This window comes from Mustelus asterias (assembly GCF_964213995.1).
Source record: "Mustelus asterias chromosome 26 unlocalized genomic scaffold, sMusAst1.hap1.1 SUPER_26_unloc_15, whole genome shotgun sequence".
Classification (NCBI taxonomy): domain Eukaryota; kingdom Metazoa; phylum Chordata; class Chondrichthyes; order Carcharhiniformes; family Triakidae; genus Mustelus; species Mustelus asterias.
In genome coordinates this window covers 131387-151585 of record NW_027590082.1, presented here as the reverse complement: position 1 = coordinate 151585, position 20199 = coordinate 131387, and the positions used below count along the sequence as shown (strand labels likewise).

At 42.0% G+C, this 20199-nt stretch overlaps 1 protein-coding gene across 1 annotated transcript in view; it reads right to left on the bottom strand.

Annotated features, from left to right (window-relative positions):
- LOC144482103 (NACHT, LRR and PYD domains-containing protein 3-like) overlaps window positions 1-17605 on the bottom strand; it is a 252719-nt gene extending 235114 nt beyond the window's left edge. Inside the window, exon 1 of the mRNA XM_078201341.1 lies at window positions 17581-17605. The gene's annotated coding sequence lies outside the window, so the exon portion shown is untranslated. The remainder of the gene's footprint in view (window positions 1-17580) is intronic.
- Between the last annotated feature and the right edge of the window lie 2594 nt (window positions 17606-20199).

The window sequence follows — 20199 nt, the reverse complement described above, 5'->3', positions numbered from 1 at the left end:
ATCCACCACCACCCTCTGTCTTCGATCAGACAGCCAGTTACCTATCCAATCGGCCAACGTTCCCTCTATCCCACACCTCCTCACTTTCATCATAAGCCGACCATGGGGGACCTTATCAAACGCCTTACTAAAATCCATGTATATCACATCAACTGCCCTACCTTCATCAACACACTTAGTTACCTCCTCAAAAAATTCTATCAAATTTGTGAGGCACGACTTGCCCTTCACGAATCCATGCTGACTATCCCGGATTAATCCGCATCTTTCTAAATGGTCGTAAATCCCATCTCTCAGGACCTTTTCCATCAATTTACCAACCACCGAAGTAAGACTAACCGGTCTATAATTACCAGGGTCATTTCTATTCCCTTTCTTAAACAGAGGAACGACATTCGCCATTCTCCAGTCCTCTGGCACCATCCCCGTGGACGGTGAGGACCCAAAGATCAAAGCCAAAGCCTCTGCAATCTCATCCCTTGCCTCCCAAAGAATCCTAGGATACATTTCATCAGGCCCAGGGGACTTATCGACCTTCAGTTTATTCAAAACTGCCAGGACATCCTTGTTGTATTTAATGTTTTTCCATCCCGCATATTGCAAGTGATTGTTGAAATGCATCTACCTTTGTCACCTTTCTCTGTGTTGTGGTATATAAAAGGGGTGTAGCTCAGATTAAGGGGACTCTTCGGGGTACATAGCTTCACGGAGCCGGCAGAGGTGCCTACAGCTCTTGAGGCTGGAGGAGTTGCCTACCAACTTTGAAACGATACAGTCCGAGCGAGTCTGGATGTATCGTAGGGGCATCTGTACGTTTTAGGGCAAATCCTCGATGATTAAAAAACCCAGGGATAAGGAAAATGGCCGACTGGCTGTCAGGAACCTTTACAGCCACATGAATATGCAAGAGGCTGGGAATAACGAGGAGGTCGAGACAGAGATAATCGAATCAACAGGAAACAAAGGAGAAACCATGACCAGCAGACAAGAAGTAAATAGCACAGCAGCAAGACAATGAGGATAGAGATCATTCCAGCCACAGACAACATCAATGACTCAGCTCGCTGATGGGATTCCAATCAGGATGACTCATAGAACGTTCAAAATACATTAAAATGTCAATTAAGGGCGGTCCCGACAGTTCCGGCCCTTTTGTTCCAGTCATTCGAAACTATCAATGATCAGAAACTGTTTTGTGTGAGAGAATCTCTGGTTCAGGTTTTAAAAAGGGACAAGCAAAATCTGGTCTCTCTCTCTTTTCTCTTCGGACCAGCATGGCAGCACCCTCCACTCTCTTCTCCTGTTCCTGCCTCTTGTTCGTCTCCAGCACGCAGCCCGAAGCCCACTGAGCAATTTAAACTAGGATTGTGAGTACCCTCCGGTAATTCGCGATGTTCCCGAGATCATCATAGTGGATGAGGCTTTGGGGAAAGGGGGGGGGGGGGCTTTTGCATGCACCTTTCATAGTTTAAGACACTGGGAAACTTGTGTAAAGAAAGCATTTCGTTGTGTCCGTTTTAGTATTCCTTCCATAGCCATAGTCTTATAGAGCATAAGGCATTGTGTGTTGTTGTCCTGGTGTTTGGTGAACTTGACCGTGATGTTTTAATAAATATATATATATATATCTTTGACTTCGATTAGAGTCCGTTTTCATCTTTTCAATTTCTCACCAATGTTCTCTGTCCAAGTCACAATATTAAATATCTCTTACCATAATTCCGGAGTCTAGAACTGAGGGTACCCTGGGCGCTTCGAAACTGCCCACTCAGGAAAGGCTGCCAGGTAGTGGATAGGCAGTAGTTTCCTTTTCTCTCTCTTGGGAGCGCTACTCTATTGAAGTAGACGCAAGGTGGCCGTTGTTCCATCGGCGAGAGTGAGAATCACTCGGGCATTGGTGGGGTTTGGGTAACGGAGAACAAAACCTAAAATAAGCCCAGTGGCGTTAAAAAGAGGGATCCCGCTGCACGGCTCCGTGGTCGATCTAAATATTCACACAAACATGCACACGCACACACACACACTGCCAGCAAATGCAAACACACACACACGCACACACAGACGCACCCAGAAACTCAGAGGGAGAGAGAGAGAAAGTCTCTCTCGAACACACACACACGCTGCCCCAGAAATTCAAACAGGGACTAAGATAGACACACATGTATAATTCTTTCTGCTTACAGTTGATCACGATCCAAAACCACTTTTTGTGGTACATTGCACAACGGTTTGAGCTGAATCTGACAATATCGAGCAGAGGGTGGATTGCTGAATCTCTCGCTCTTGCTCAGGCGTGTGTTCATATGTGTGTATATGCATGTTTCGTATTTCTGCGTGTGTCTCGATGTCTCTATGTGCGTATGAGTGTCGGGGTAAGTGCCTGTGTATGCGTGGGCGCGTGCACGTGTGTGTGTATGTGTGCGTGTGTGTGTATGTATGTGTGTGTATGTGTGTATGCGTGTGTGTGTGTGTGTGCGTGTGTATGTGTGCGTGTGTTTCTGTGTGTGTGTATGTGTGCGTGTGTTTGTGTGTGTGTGTGTGTCTGCGTGTGCGTTTGTGTGTGTGAGTGTGTGTGTGCGAATGTGTGTGAGTGTGTGTTTGTGTGTGTGTATTTTGTCAGAGTTCTGTCTCTCTGTTTCTGTGTGAATGAGTAAATTAAAACGCTGAAACACCTTTTCCTCAAAACTGATCTCTCGCTTCTGATTAAAATGTTGATCTCCTGGCAGCTACCTACTACTCTACGAGCTGCCAGCAAGTGGTGATAATGGAGCAATGTTGCAAAAAAAATATGGCTTGCAGAAGGGACTCGGATTGCACAGTTAGTTCTTGTATCACCAGACACTGCCTGTGAACTTTGTTCCGCATTTGGCATTGGAGGCACCGTCTACAGATCGGGATCATTCCAGTCTGCAATGTACACATTTGGTGCTGTTATCAGCCACTAAACCCATTGTGAAATGCAATGAGTGAACTTTGCGATACTCGCTGTCGTAGGTTAAAAAAAAACCTCAACTCTTCGTAGATCAAAATGCAGTGTTTATTTTCACAATTATGGGAGAAGCCAGGTTCCTAACAATGAACCCCCAGGGTTTCTCCTCGGATACAAGTAAGAACAGAGTTTTATATATCCCGGTTCCCGCCCCTTTTACATCAGAAGATACCAGCATGTCTGTCACTGTTCGTCATTCATTGTGAGATCCTTGCTGAATCGACTATTTCTTTTTTGCGTAGTTTGTACAATCGCGGCAATCTCCAAGGCCGCGATTGTTTCTGTTCCATCCCTCTACATTACGCACAGCCTTGAAACAACATCACAGGTTTTGCACAAACAGGTTAATTAAACCAGAAGAGCCTATTATAGCAATTTATATCAGTTTAAAGTAGCATTGATGCATAGCATATAAAGAATATATATATATATATATATATATATATATATATAAATCTATTGTTATACGAAGAAAGAAGGCATACATGTCAGCTTTACCATATTAAACAAAGGTACATGAAAATGGAGACTGTTTAGCTTATTTCGAGCTGGGTTAAGCGCATTCCTGAATAACAAGTGGAGACAGCGAGAATAGCTGTTCCCCTTATCGAGTCTGAATGCACCAAAACAATGAATTCTAACAAGAACAATGGATTCTAAAGTGTTTCTAACAAAATCACAGAGTTCGGGTCTTAATGCTTAAGTGTGACAAAGTTTTTTAACCCATTCCCGCCTTCATTTTCCCCCTTTTGATCGGGCTCCAGGTCCAAACATGGCACCTATGACCAACTCAGAACCACATGTTATCGGGGAATGGGCCTAGCTCCTTAGTCGGGTCGGGAGGTCTGCCCCCTCCGCCTGTACACTTGCGCACAGCATAATCCACGCTGTTACTGTTTAGCAACAGGCGTTCAATAATGCCCTACAAACACAGCAAATAATTACAATTACAATTAATACAATCAATCCATGCATCAGGTATGAACCCCACGACCCGAACCATTGCCCCAGCCAGCCCGGAGGGTTATAGTTGTGAGATTGGTTCCCCTCATCCTGTATTGTTTTCGCCACGTGCTTAGTATGATCTGCCAAGCGAGTTATATTCTCCGAAGCATCGGGAATATACCAACAGCATTCCAACCCAACTATGGCACATGTTCCACCTTGGGAGGCTAGCACATAATCGAGTGCTAATCCGTTCTGTAACGCCACAGTCCGAATAGCTACGACATCTGCTGGCCGTGATGGCCGTGCTCACCTCCTCGAATCCATCCTTAGTCTTATTTGCAATTTTCTCTAGCGTTGAGGCCATCCGTATAACTTCCTGGGCTGCCCTTGCCATCCCAAAAAGTGGGTAGGCTATCATAAAGAACCGTTCTGTCTCACTAATGGCTCGCTTAGCCCTAAGCAGGTGTATCTCGGGGTTGTCCCGTAATCAGTGTAATGGTGAATATAAGGTGCCACATATGCCAAATAACACGATCCTGTTCAATTCCAGGGAAGCCACGGATAAGCATTGTTTCCATAAACAAAATAGGTACCATTATATGCAGTCGTCGCGCTTATATAAGCGGAGGAGAGGCTAACCGGGACGGTGGCTATGGGGCACTGGATTGTGATCTGTACCATGGCATGAGCGTCATCAGTGATATCACTCTGCTGTATACAGTAGCTCCGGCCAACAGGCACGGTTCCATTTCTTGTCAGGCAGATAGCTCCCCTTTGTTGATTTTTCACGATGAAGTAGGGTGGGGAATCTGATCTGTCACAGTTGAGATGGTAATGTTTCTTAATGGTCGATGAAGTGCACCCTCCGCCCCCTAGCCTTTAACACAACATCATTGTTGCTAATATTAAACGTACCCTGCATAGTGGTACACAATGGGGTTTTGAATGTCAGTTGCCTTGTCCCTTTCTGGGTTCCATTCTGACTTAAAACCCATTCTATTGTTAGAATAGCTGAAAAAGCGAAAGGGAATAAAGGAATTCCTCCCTTTCCTCCGTGAACAGACCCAGCACTTGCTCAGATTCGATTGCGATGCATACAGATAAGGCACATACACAAAGGTTTTCATACAATAGACAGAGTTATCGTTACAGAGATGATCACTGTGCTTCATCCCTAAATCCTCATAATGCCAGTTATCCTTTCTCGCTATGGTTATCAGGGCCAGGGTCGTGAGAAGCAGCATGAAAAGCATCTTATCGCTTACTAATAACCCGCGCGACCGTTATACAATAGCCCAAAGGCTATACCGCCCGCGCGCAAAACCACGAACCCATTCAGCTTGCTTGGAGGTCAGTTGTTGTGTATATTCCTGCAATGGGAGCATATCACATAATTTCCCAATTAGTTTCAACTGAATTTAATGCTTTAATTCATATACATTTCCCTCTTATGTCTATACAGGCACAGGTATCTTCACTAATTATAACTTTATACTGCCCATCCCATTTTAGTACAAACCCTGATTTCTCAAGTAGTGTTTTCACTAGGACGTCCCGCTGTTGGGACGTCAGGGAACATTTCCAGCTCTCTCTGCGTCTCTTATCTCCTAATTGTCTTTTACCAATTTACGCATCCCTTTTAGTTGGGTGCTTAGTTCCAAAACATATCTCCTGATTTTATCTTTTAGTGGACCTACATTGGTCCCACCTGTTATGATGCTTTCTGGTAATTGCATCACCCGTCCTGTCATTAGCTCATAAGGGGTTAATCGGTTGTTCGGTTTGTCGCAACCCTTAATCTCATTAGTATGGTTGGCAATACATTTGGCCACACAAGCCAGTGCATTATACATTTAACTACATAACCCCCTTGCATAGAAAGCTTCGTGTAAATCAAATAACAGTTTTCACATCCATTCATTTGGACATAATCCCTTATTAAAAGACATCGCTTTTCTTATTTAAATCACATACCATACAGCTCCGATCTTTGTATGATGTATTCTTATATTATATCTAATTTGATCATTTGTTTGAGCAGGAATGATTCTTCTATCGACAGATTGTCTCATAAGGTAAACAATAGTGTTTCGTGGTCACAGATGCCAATAGTTTCTGCTGCCAGACACAGCTCTTTCAAAACACAGATAACCGAATGAGCCGTTATATGTTGTGTGCAGCCGAATGCTGCAAGATTTCTGAGTCTGGCTCCAAAGCCACTCTGCAACTCTTTCTCTCTCTCCTCTCTCAAGTAATTCGGTTTCACTTCCTGTCATGTTAATATTAAATATGCAATTTATTACAAATTATGGCAAAGAATGATTGCATGTTTGGAATAACTAGCCTTTTTTCCCACAGAATTATGTTGTTATCAATACACAATATATATTATAAAATTGGTTAAGGCTCTTCAGGATTTGATTTTCTCGGGTATATCCAAACCCTCTTAACTTAATTTTTAAATTAATCTGTTTCCATTTTTAAACTGAGCTCCAGATCAGAATTCCTGCATTTTTAGAATAATAACAAGCACCATACTTATAACAATAGTTACTTGATTAGAAATGTTTTGGTTTGTTTCCTAGCTGGCTAGGTTTCAAGCTTTGCAGTGTTGTTATATTTGGAGAACCTTGAACAATAGATGAACAACACATGCAATTGCAACGACAGTATATAATTTTAACTGGTTATACTATCAGAACTATCATCAAATTTAGATGATTTAAATGATGCAATTTGTTGCATGTTATCGGAACATCACACAAGTCTTGAAATTCATATCGGTAACTGACTGGCAACACAAGATCCAACAATTCATGGTGTTCAATGGTTGGCATCAAATGCAGATTGAAAATACTCAAGGACAAAATCTTTATTTGTATTCACAACAGAGGTTTTAACTGATTAATCTCCTGCTGTAACTTGGGATAATCAGAACTACGATTCACTTCACTAATTTGATACACTTTAAACTGACTCGGAGACAGTATATTCACCTTATTCATTTGTTCCTGCTTTTCTTTGTTTTCACAAAATTGCTTCGTATTTTTTTTAACTTCTCAACTGCACCCTTATTTCAACTTCAAGACAAGGAACGAGCAAATGGTCCTTCCAAGGTTTAACTCCTTTCTCAACATTAAAACAGTGAAGTGAATAACAACGAAACATTCACACAACCACTTTGTTAAACACACAGATACACATGGAAGCATCCAACATTTACTCAGACTTAGCATCTTAAACTGGGATGAAAGTAAAACACTTGAGAATACACAGCATTGATTAACAGTCGCTTTTATTCTGCTGTCTTTCAACCTGTAATTAAACTCGAAATAGAAGTAAATTCAAGAAATCTTATCACTTTAATCTCTAACAGTTTGTACAAACAATTCCCCAGCATTTTCTTTTTTTTTAAACCCTACAGTGCAGAAGGAGTCCATTCGGCCCATCGAGTCTGCACCGACCACAATCCCACCCCACATATTTACCCGCTAATCCCTCTAACCAACGCATCCCAGGACCCTAAGGGGCAATTTTTAACCTGGCCAATCAACCTAACCCGCACATCTTTGGACTTATCTCATTTATTCCACTGAATTATTTCCTTCATCTCTAATTATATTGATTCGTCAATTTGGTATTATAGGCAGGCACTCTCTTTTAGTCCATCTGGCATTTAATACACATTCCAACCTTCCCATATTCCAAGTGTACTTTGTGTTCAAACTACTCCTCCAGTTTCATGGTTGATTCACTTAATTCACATATCAAAATGTAACACATTTTAATTAGAATGCATTATGGCAGTAAAATAATTCCCATCATTAAACACGCACTCCCATTCTACCTTATGTAACTCCCTTCTCTGTTAGATTTTGAATTTATGTCTTGAAACTACTGCAAATCTTATAACACGAAGGTCCATCCTGTCAAGGACAGGATGGATTAATTCTCTGCTTGTTTCAGCAGAGAGGCGGAGGAGTAAATTCACTCAGATGAACATGAACAAGTGATGAATCATCACTTCAAATACGCAGGAATAATTCTCTCCATTTCTCTTTTAATTGTCAGTTCTATCAAAAATACATTTTCAAATTTAACAAAAGCCAGATCCAAATAATCCATTTATTTTATCACTTTTAAATATCCCTACTAAATTAAGACATTTACACTTTCTTACAGACTCTCCGGCTTAAGCTCAAAATGCGCAGAATTAATTATTTATACATTTCTGCCTTTGGAACCAACACAGGCTGATACAAGATCGAATCTACTGTGTGCTTAAATGGTTAACTCTCCTTACGACTCTTCAGAAGTACTGTAATGCTATTTTTCCCACATTACCCAAATCTCTGTCCGATGCACTATCGTAAAATTTCAAGTGGGGAAAGTAATTTATCAAACTCGCATTCAGAACGAACAATTCACATTGATCTGCGATACCGTATTCCGCCACATGAGGCTCTCGATCGCACACTTTCACCTCTCTCTTATTACCTTTATCGAGAGAGAGCGAGAAATTTACAGCCTGCTGGTGTTGAAGCCTTTACCCCCATTTAGTCTTATCACGCTTCAAACTAACCAAGTTAGCCTGATTTGAATCCCTTCTGTCTTTGCAGCGGCACTGGCGCTGGTGTCTGTCTTATTCATCGGCGCAATGACGGCTACCTTAGATGTCTGGTGATTATCTACACTGGGTCAATTCCACCACTGCTGTTCATCCGTATCGGTATTTTGGAACAACATTGGCAGGCCAGATACCTCTTTATCTTTCCTTTGATTCTCACATACACTGATCCCTCTTCTGTGTGCATTCTTCCCCCTCTTAATTGTTTTGTTGTGGTAATTCTGCTCCAATAAGTGGGAGCATTCCCTGTCCTCTCTGAATTTCCCCTCTGAATCTCTGTTTTACACTGGGTAAAGGGTTTATGATTTGCTTTTGGCCGTGCACTAGTTCCCCTCCGGGTTACTGGCGCTGAGTTGTATTCTAGCACTTTCCACTCCTCTGTAGGAGCGGTTGGTCCCTGTGGTGTGGACTCATTGGGAGGTAGAGGAACAGTTTCCCATCCCCATTGTTTTTCTTCTAAGACTTGGTTTCGTTTCTCCAATTCTCTTATTCTGAATTCTAACTCTCTCATCTTTTCTTCATCTTGCTCAATTAGTCCACCTAACTGATGTATTAACAATACTCCTATCTTCTTTGTCTTGCTTCTCTTTTCTTTATCTATCCACGTTTTCTGCTGCTCGAAGTTCTGAGACGTATCCCAGCCATCCTTTTGCATCCTCTTTATTAATGCTTTTTTCTTTGTAATGTACACTTTAATGAAAGAACCTGCAGATTCCCTCATTATTTTACTGCCCTCTTTTGGAGCCCTACAGTGCCTGACAAAGTGACCCAGTTTCCCACAATTATGGCACGCACCCTTTGGTTTTGCTCCTCCACAGTTTGCACTAACATTTTCCTGTTTTATTTGTAGGTATGGTTTCTCATCTGGTCCATCTCTAATTCCAGATGCCCATTTTATTGATTCATAATAAGTCTGGGTATTGAGAACTCACATCTTAAGGATTTTCTGGTGAGCTGGTGACAGCCCGTCTTTAAATGCTTCTAAAAATGCTCTATCTGTTCGGGCAGTTTCGGGTATTCCCCAACATTTTTGGTATACTCTAAAGAGTTGCTACCCAAATTCGGAGGCTCTTTCACTCCTTTGTTGTTTAATATTGGTAATTCTGGACCAATTGGTTGGCCCCGCTCCGTCACTCATTAGTCTCCACTTATCCTGCGGGCAAGTGGCCCATACCAACTGGCACATATCCCGCAAATATAAATGGAGCCTTCCCAGGGATGCCAAAACTTGTTGTCTTACTTCTGGGGTAAAGGGTTTATATCGGGTGGGACTCTGTAATGTCCCAACCTGAGCTATGGGAGCGAGATCATGGACCTCTTCCTCATCGGAGTCTCCCATTGGTGCCGTGGCACCAGGGTCCTCTAAATGTTGGTTGCGTTTGTCCAATTCTCTTTTCACTTTGACATCAGCCCATTTCTTATCTAGAACTGAGACCTGTTGAATTAATCCAGCCAATTGGTGAACTAAGAGAACTCCAATTTTCTTAGTTCTGTCTTTCTTTTCCTTTTCCAACCATTTTCGTTCTTGGTACAGTGGGCAGTCTAAATCCCATCCCCCTTTTATCATCTGTTGAATGCGTTTGTCCCTCGTAATCATATATTCGATTATTAGGGACCCAGGGGGTCCCCACTGTCCTTGTCCCGCCATAACACTGATAAGTTTATACTCACTACCTGGAGTGATCTATTCTCCTTTCTTGCTCTCCCCCTCCTAGGTCGCTCTTATCGGAGTCTGGTGATACCTGTAAGGGGTGATCAGATCCCTCCGTGCCACTGCTTATACTATATATTTGTTTAACCCGGCTTTTCCTCGGAAGGCTTTTCCTTCAAATTCCGGCGAGCACTCAGACAATCTCTATCTCACTCACGTCTGGACATCACACACTCTTATCACTGATGATCACCTACTGCAGTTTGATCCACTCTATTAAAAGTTCGGTAAGCTATTCCGGTGTCCCGTTCGTGGCCATTCGACTGGACCCGTAAACAGTCCCGGGTTTTGGCACCAACTGTAGTAGGTAATAATACCTCGAAGACTAATCGTAGGTCAAAATACAGTGTTTATTTTCACAATTGTGGGAGACGGCAGCTTCCTAACAGCGGACCCCGAGCCTTTCTCCTCGAACACAAGTAAGAACAGAGTTTTATACAGCCCGGTTCCCGCCACTTATTACATTTGCAATTCTCCAGGATGTCTGTCACTGTTCGTCATTCATTGTGGGATTCTTGCTGCATCGACGGTTTCTTCCTTTGTGTAGTTTGTGCAATCGTGGCAATCTCCAAGGCCGCGATTGTTTCTGTTCTATCCCTCTACGTTACGCACAGCCTTGAAACAGCATCACAGCTTTTGCACAAACAGGTTAACTAAAACACAAGAGCCTATTATAGCAATTTATATCAGTTTAAATTAGTATAGATGCATAGCAGATAATGAATATTATAAATCTATTGTTATACGAAGACAGAAGGCATACATGTCAGCTTCACCGTATTAAACAAAGGTACATGAAAATGGAGACTGATTAGCTTATTCAGGCTGGGTTAACCACATTCCTGAATACGATAAGCTGTAGACAATAGGGATAGCTGTTCCTCTTATCTGGTCTGGATGCACGAAAACAATGAATTCTAACAAACACAATGAATCCTTCAGTACTTCTCACGAATCTCTTAAGTATTACAGAGGTGAGTCTAAATGCTTAAGCGTTACAAGATGCATTAACCCATTCCCGACTTCACCAAGTAAAATTAGAAAAACGATTAGCATGTCCTACAGATGGTCTCCAGTTAGCTAATTGCCATATTTCTGTTTAAAGTCTCAGCTCTAAACATAAATATCGGAAATAAATATATTAGATATTTTGCGATTGTGAGTGCCTGCTGGTTGAGCTCAGGGGACATCGGTGGAGGACCCAGCAGTTAGGAGACCCCCCACCACAACCCCAATCCCGATCCCCACCCTCGATCCCCAGCTGGGACATTGCTCACATTCAGAAAGTTATGATTCAGCTTATTGAATTGTGGCTGGGTGTCAAGCACGAGTGATGAGTGTATTGAATAAAGGACATTGACTTGAGAAGAGAGGTAACAGCTTCAGAGAGTGGAAAAAACAAATTGATGAAAATCATACTAGGTATCAAGCAGATCGTTTGCATGGATAGCGTCGAGACTGGTGAAAGAGAGATTGGGAGAAGTTTTCAAGTGAATGTTCCAAACAATGAACAGATTTACCCTTCACTACAGAGACACAATTACCATTGCTGGAAGGATTCAGAAGCTTTTTATCCAATTTTACAGAAGACTTCAATCGGAAATGAATCAGTACTGAAGGAAAGGATGTAGGCCTATAGCGAAATATTAGCATCATGGGATTGGCTGGATTGTTCTTACAAAACGCTAGCGTAAAGAGTTGACTTCCGCCAGCATTATAAACTTTATATGCATCTGTTGACCTATTCGACCAAAGGTCGATTTTGCTGAATTTCACCATAGTAAAATATTATAATTGCTGTCAGGATATTCTGGGTCCTTACCTTGTGGAGCACCCGGAATATCCTGGTCCTGATTTATTGGATTCAGAGGCCGCAGAATAGGAAACACTCAATTCTCGTGTTGCATCATCTTTGCTTTCAATCACTCGGTTTTTACTGTATCTTGTCATCAATCTATTTGAGTAAAGGTAATGAATTCGTATCGTGGCGCTATTCATCTCATATTACCCCAACTCTGCAGCTGGGAATTTGCGCAATTCCCTTCGCAGGATAATTTCCCACTGACAGCAGAGCAATGATTAGTTTGCCCTGGAGATTGTCTCCTGTTAGTTATTTGTGATATTTCTGTTTCGGACGTTAGCTCTAAACAGGAATATTGGAAGAAAATTACTTCAATATTTGAGATGGTGATTGTCTGCTTTCCATCTTGTAATAACTGTCAGTAAAGCTCCATGTGAGGTGTATACAAGGCTTGTGCTCCACCATCTCTTCTACCCGTTGCGCTTTGGGACATCTGTGGAAGACCCGCAGTTAAGAAAACGTCCTCCCACCCCGCAATCCAGATCGGAAATTAATTGCTCACGTTCATAATATTATAATGGAACATTAAAAAAATGTTTGTGTTTCAATCCAATCGTGAGAATAAAGGGCATTCACTTGAGAAAAGAGATAACAGCTTTTGTTTGGGTGAACAAATGATTGATGGAAATCATATTCGGATCGAAGGAGATCAGTTGCCTGGATAGAATCGGGCAGTTCGAAGAGAGGTTGAGAGAAATTTTCAAGTGATGTTCAAAATAATGGACAGCTTAAACATTAATTATAGAAGAACGGTTATAATTGCCAGAAGGATTCAGAACCGTTTTATCCAATTTCACAGAGAACGTCAACCGGTAACAAATAGGTATTGAAGCAAAGAATGCAGGATTACAGGGGAAAGTCAGGATTGTCACAAAATCATAGGATCATAGAATCCCTACAGTGCAGAAGGAGGCTATTCAGCCATTCAATCTGCACCAACAACAATGTCACTTCGGCAATATCCCCGTGAACCACATATTTATCCCGCTAATCCCTCTAACCTACACATCCCAGGATAACTAAGGGGAAATTTAGCATGGCCAATGCACCTAACCTGCACATCTTTGGAATGGTTACATTGTTCTGACAGCAATTTAGTGCAGACAGCTGACTGACAGCCGCGTTATAAACTTCCAGTGCATCTGTTGAATTGCACCAAAAGTCGATATGACCCAGTTTCTCTCTGTGAAAATATTATAATGGTGGTCAATATATTCGGGGTTCCAACCGTGAACAGCCGTTCCCCTGCCTGATTCCTAACAAACAGTTACAGGAGGTTAAACTGTTTACTGATCACGCCCTGGGTAAAAATCAGTTACACGCTACAGTCATAAGCACAAACTTCACCCTGATCCGTAGAATCCATCACCACACCGCCACTTATTAAGAGCAGGGTCTGACTTAAATCGTGTCATTTTACTAAGTTGTTTAAATAAATCACGGATCAGTTTGGACAAAGTGATTTATTCTGTGTGTCTGATAACAACGGCTACCTTCCCGAGACTCTTTCAGTCTCACTGAGAAACAGTCTGCCGTCTCATGCTGAAACCTCTTCGTTTTCAATCACTAGATTTTTCACTCAATCTTGTCACGATTCCATCTGACTAAATGTCACATATTGTCATCATGGTTAATCTCGGTATTCGGGCTTCTGGCACATTAATTCGATTCTACAGCCTTAAATTTGTGCAACTTCCTTCAAAGCTTAATTTCCCAGTGACAATAGAGGAATGATTGGTATGTTCTGGAGGTAATGCTCTTTAGTTATTTGCGAAATTTCTGTTTGAAGTCTTAGCTCTGAAGAGGAATATTGGAGGTAAATATATACACTATTTTATTATGATTGTCCGCTGCTGCTTGTACTTACGGGACATTTTTGAGGACTCCGTATTTAAGGGCACCCATTCCCTAGCACAAGCTCGGATATTAATTGCTTACACTCAGAAATATAAGATGCAACTTCATAAAATATTGGTTCAGTTTTAAGTAAGACCAGGAAGTGCGCTGAATAAATGACATTCACTTGTGAAAAGAGTTAACAACTTGAGGGATGATGAAAAAATGATTGATGACACTCAAACTTGGGATGAAGCAGCTCAGTTGCATGGATGTGAAGAAGACAGATTGAGAGTTTTCAAGTGATGTTCAAAGCAATGAACAGTTTAAAGATTATCTACAGAGAAACTCTTGCCATTGCTGAAAGGATTCCGAAGCAGTTTATCCACTCTCACAGAGGATGTCACAGGGAAACGTCTGAGGGCTCAAGGTTCTTGATTCAAACGTGTATAGAAGGATTAGGAGGATTTCATTGAAACTTATGGAATAGCGAAAGGCCTGGATAATGTGCACGTGGCAAAGCAGTTCCCATTATTAGAAGAGATCGGAGGGCACAACCTCAGAGTAAAGGGACGACCTTCAGGACGGAGATGAGAATGAATTTCTTGAGCCACCGGGTGGTGAATCTATGGAATTCATTGCCACAGAAGGTTGCGGAGGACAGGGTTATTGCATGCATTTTAGGCGGAGATTGAAAGGGTCAATAGTCACACAAATCGAAAAATCACACGGGGGGAAAAGCAACGGTCTTCACAGTCAAAAACCAAGGCCATTAGTCTGGCAACGTACATTATTCAGACATCTGCAACTGGAAAATGGGAGTCATCCACAGATACAAGCTGTACGATGTAGTTTCCATGCTGATTGGCTATTATAATGAAGCAAGCGTAAAGTGATTGTGATTGGTTTATGCTAACTACTTGTAATCGGTGTTGAAAACTTTAATTGCTTTTATCTCCTGGAATACACCACTGAGGCTAGCTACAGGGATGTGACTTGTAGCACCCCAGCGTCCTTGCCAGGGCTTGCTTTAAAACACCTGTTTAAAAGAACTACGTCATTTGTCTTGTTACTCAGAGGGTAAAGTTGCCATTAATTAAAAGGCTGACATCAAAACCCATAAAAATGTGGCGACGAGGATGGGATTTTGCTCAGACTGCCTGGGGTTAGTGATGAATATGAATCATCTGATTGACACTCTGAGCTGAGCTTTCGTAAAAGCAGCAATAACAGCCGATTTAACAAGAGAAATCCGAGTCCAGAGGAAACCAGACAAAGGGAGGTTTTGAGGGTAGAGCCCACAGTGATAAACTGCGATCGTGCAGAGGGTTCCAACGACAACCGGCCAAGGTGAAAGTTGAAAAGGGGTCGCCAAAAAGCTTGTAAGCTGAAAAGTCGGTAAGCCAAAAAGGCAGTAAAGAAAAAGGTGACAAACCGAAAGGCGTATCGTGAGGAATGGGTAGAATTGCTCTTTAAAAAATGATTAAGCTGCACTGCAGTTATAAGATGTGTAAAAGTTAAAATGCAGCCAATTAATATCTGTCCAAACGAAATTCGACTGCTTAAAAAAAAGGAATTTTGTGTTGTAGATTTAAATTACAGATATAGAAGTCAATCAGGCACTGGAAATTACAGCTTGTGTTGTTCTGTCACTTTCAGCTGGAAATTGAAAGATTTTTGATTAAAATGTATGAGCTGAGGGTATCTCTACATTGCGTGCTAATTTCTGTTTGGGGTCTGTAGGAAAGTTAACTTTTTCAACAGACAGTTGACTTGATTTTAAACCGCTGTGAAACTCGTGGATATAGAACATAGAACATAGAACATAGAACATTACAGCGCAGAACAGGCCCTTCGGCCCACGATGTTGCACCGACCAGTAAAAAAAAAACTGTGACCCTCCAACCTAAACCAATTTCTTTTCGTCCATGAACCTATCTACGGATCTCTTAAACGCCCCCAAACTAGGCGCATTTACTACTGATGCTGGCAGGGCATTCCAATCCCTCACCACCCTCTGGGTAAAGAACCTACCCCTGACATCGGTTCTATAACTACCCCCCCTCAATTTAAAGCCATGCCCCCTCGTGCTGGATTTCTCCATCAGAGGAAAAAGGCTATCACTATCCACCCTATCTAAACCTCTAATCATCTTATATGTTTCAATAAGATCCCCTCTTAGCCGCCGCCTTTCCAGCGAAAACAATCCCAAATCCCTCAGCCTCTCCTCATAGGATCTCCCCTCCATACCAGGCAACATCCTGGTAAACCTCCTCTGCACCCTCTCCAAAGCCTCCACATCCTTCCTGTAATGTGGGGACCAGAACTGCACACAGTACTCCAAGTGCGGCCGCACCAGAGTTGTGTACAGTTGCAACATAACGCTACGACTCCTAAATTCAATCCCCCTACCAATAAACGCCAAGACACCATATGCCTTCTTAACAACCTTATCTACTTGATTCCCAACTTTCAGGGATCTATGCACACATACACCTAGATCCCTCTGCTCCTCCACACTATTCAAAGTCCTCCCGTTAGCCCTATACTCAACACATCTGTTATTCCTACCAAAGTGAATTACCTCACACTTCTCCGCATTAAACTCCATCCGCCACCTCTCGGCCCAACTTTGCAACCTGTCTAAGTCTTCCTGCAAACTACGACACCCTTCCTCACTGTCTACCACACCACCGACTTTGGTGTCATCAGCAAATTTGCTAATCCACCCAACTATACCCTCATCCAGATCATTAATAAATATTACAAACAGCAGTGGCCCCAAAACAGATCCCTGAGGTACACCACTTGTAACCGCACTCCATGATGAATATTTACTATCAACCACCACCCTCTGTTTCCTATCCGCTAGCCAATTCCTGATCCAATTTCCTAGATCACCCCCAATCCCATACATCTGCATTTTCTGCAGAAGCCTACCATGGTGAACCTTATCAAACGCCTTACTAAAATCCATATATACCACGTCCACTGCCTTGCCCCCATCCACCTCCTTGGTCACTTTCTCAAAGAACTCAATAAGGTTAGTAAGGCACGACCTACCTGCCACAAAACCATGCTGACTATCACCTATCAATTCATTACTCTCCAAATAACTATAAATCCTATCCCTTATAATTTTTTCCAACATCTTGCCGACAACAGAAGTGAGACTCACCGGTCTATAATTCCCGGGGAAGTCTCTGTTCCCCTTCTTAAACAATGGGACAACATTCGCTAACCTCCAATCTTCTGGTACTATACCAGAGACCAACGACGACCTGAAGATCAGAGCCAGAGGCTCTGCAATCACTTCTCTTGCCTCCCAGAGAATCCTTGGATAAATCCCATCCGGACCAGGGGATTTATCTATTTTCAGACCCTCCAGAATATCCTGCACATCCTCCTTATCAACTGTAATACTGTCTATTCTACTCCCTTGCAACCCAGTGTCCTCCTCAGCTATATTCATGTCCCCTTGCGTGAACACCGAAGAGAAATATTGGTTCAATGCTTCACCAATCTCCTCCGGTTCCACACATAACTTCCCTCTGCCATCTATAACTGGCCCTAAACTTGCCCTAACCAACCTTCTGTTCTTGACATACCTATAGAACGCCTTAGGATTCTCTTTAACCCTATCCGCCAAAGTCTTCTCATGTCCCCTTTTAGCCCTATGTTAGTTTATAATGGCAGACTTATGGGAAGCAGTTTAATGTGCAAATTTGAAGGGTACGCTGGAGGCATGCACATGTTTGGAAATGTGATAGTCTTAATTTGATAGGGTTAATTCAACAATTAGGATATTTGAAGTGATTATGAAAATCCTGTGTTAGCTTGATCTTGCATCAAAACGTTTTGACACGTTGAAATAAGTATTCCTGATACAATTGCCAATGAAAAGATAATTGTAGAATTAAATTCTGGGAGTCCTGGGTCCCGAATAATTGCTAGATATCTTAAAGGAGTGATAACGTAGTTACGATTGTTTGAGAAATTTTACTGCACCTCTTTTAAAACTAGCAGAGACAGCTGATGATGTATGTTTTTTTCCAGGAATTGGGAATTACATGAATTAATGTGCTGGATTGACAGGTATGTTCAGATGAAATAATCTATTCTGCTCCAAGCAGGATGGAATTGTTTTTCTTTTGGTGTGGTAGATAACTGCAAATGGAACAAGACTTGCAGTAACTTGAAGATGTTTGAGAATTTATGTGTATTGAAGCCAGCATGGGCAGACAGTGCAAGTGAACCAATTACAATGCTGGGGAAGTAACTACTCACAGAAAACAATCTGGTCCATATTCTGAATACGGGAAGGATGAAAACCATCAGGTTGAGGCGGGATCAATGGGAAATCCTCCTGCCCGCACCTGGGCAGATTATTACAATTAGTGACAATGGAAATAATCCAGTGGAATAGATGAACGTTGAAGGAAAGGAACACGGATGTGAAGTGCAGATGAGATGTGAGGAAGAGAGGAAGTGAACAGGGTAATATACAAGTCGTTATAGGGAAGCTGATGTGACCCTGTTTGTCAAAGGGTTATAGTAAAGTGAATGAAGAGCCAAGAGCAGGATGGGCAATGGTTGAACAGGGGAGACCGGAATTAAAGATGATATTCACTTGACGGTTAATGAGATTCGACTATGGTGATTAAAGAACATTGAAAGGTATTCGAACAAAAGAACACTGTTTTGGTGGTAGCTACGAATGTAGGAACAACGTTTCTTTGAAGAGATAAGATGGACGCTAATGGACATTTGGATGGCCACAATACGGTTTGAATTTGGGACAATTCTGAGAAAGGGAAAACGTGCTGTTATCAAGCTACATTTAAAATGATGCTATTCAAGACAAAGAACGAACAATCAAATTATGTTACTGCCTGGAATCAACTGAAAAGTTTCGATTTCTGTTTTACAGACGCTATGAAGCTAACCGAATAGGATACGTAATTGAGAAGATAGAGACCGGAAATAATCAGTAAATTGGATTTGGGATGTGAAATGCAATGAATATACATCATTGGCACTGATGTGCATTCTAGAGAAATGAAAGTATAGATGGGCTAGTAAATTGTTAGTTTTATCTTGGTGATATTTGTGTCCTTGTTTGTTTTAATGTGCAGAATTTGAATACCTGACTGCCACCCGAGGCATTTGGACCATATATGGAGAGAAAAGTCAAAATCTTTTGATAAAATTACCTGAGAGTCAAGAAGGCGTTGGTAGGATATTGAGGTGCTGTACAAGTATGCACATGTGTTACTTATGAAGAAACTGATATGCAAGAAACCAGTTCCAAAAGACGCATTCTGTGGTTTGGATCTGGTTCAAATTACAGATTGAAGAACAGCTCTCAGACATACACACTACTTGATCAACAACGCGGCATGAAATGGGAAATGGGACCAAAGGGAATGTGGTCGCCCCAAGAAGCACCAGAAGATTTTTCTTAGGGATTTACCACAGGGCAGGGCATGCTGGACAGAACAATATGTTAAATATAGACAGCTGGTGATGGTGGTGAAAGGGAATGGGAAGGAAAACAGCCGAATTTTGCCAGAAGTGCACAATGTGCGCCCAGTACTACCCTGGAAAGACAATTCGAAGAAAAACTACATCACCAGCCTCTTCCCAGAGAACTTTAGGAACAGACGCAGGTTGATTTTATAAGTCCATTAAGTGTGACAGGCTGCATTGCAATATGGTCTGTTGAAACACAATTTGAGCAGTTACTGTTTGAAACCCATAGAAACATAGAACATAGAAGCAGGAGGAAGCCATTCTGCCCCTGAATTCTGCTCCACCAATATTTATGTTCAAGGCTGACCATCCAGTTCAAGAGCCTGATCCCCCCACCTTCTCTCCATATCCTTTCATCCCCTTTCGACTCAAGTGTAATTGCATCTTGAACACATTCAATGTTTCCGCCTCAAGTGCTTGCTGTGGAAGAGAGTTCCACAGATTCACGACTCTCTGGGTGAAGGAATTCCCTCTCATAACTGTCCCAAACGATATCTTCAGAATCTGACATCTGATGCTGGAAACCTCCAACATCGGAAACATCCTTCTTGCATCTACCCTGTCAAGTAATGTAAGATCTCTCTAGTTTTGTATGAAATTCCGCCTCATTCTTCTGAACTCCAGACAATGCAGTACTAATTGACTCAATCTCTCCCCAGACAACATTCCCTCATCCCAGGAATCAGTTTCACAAA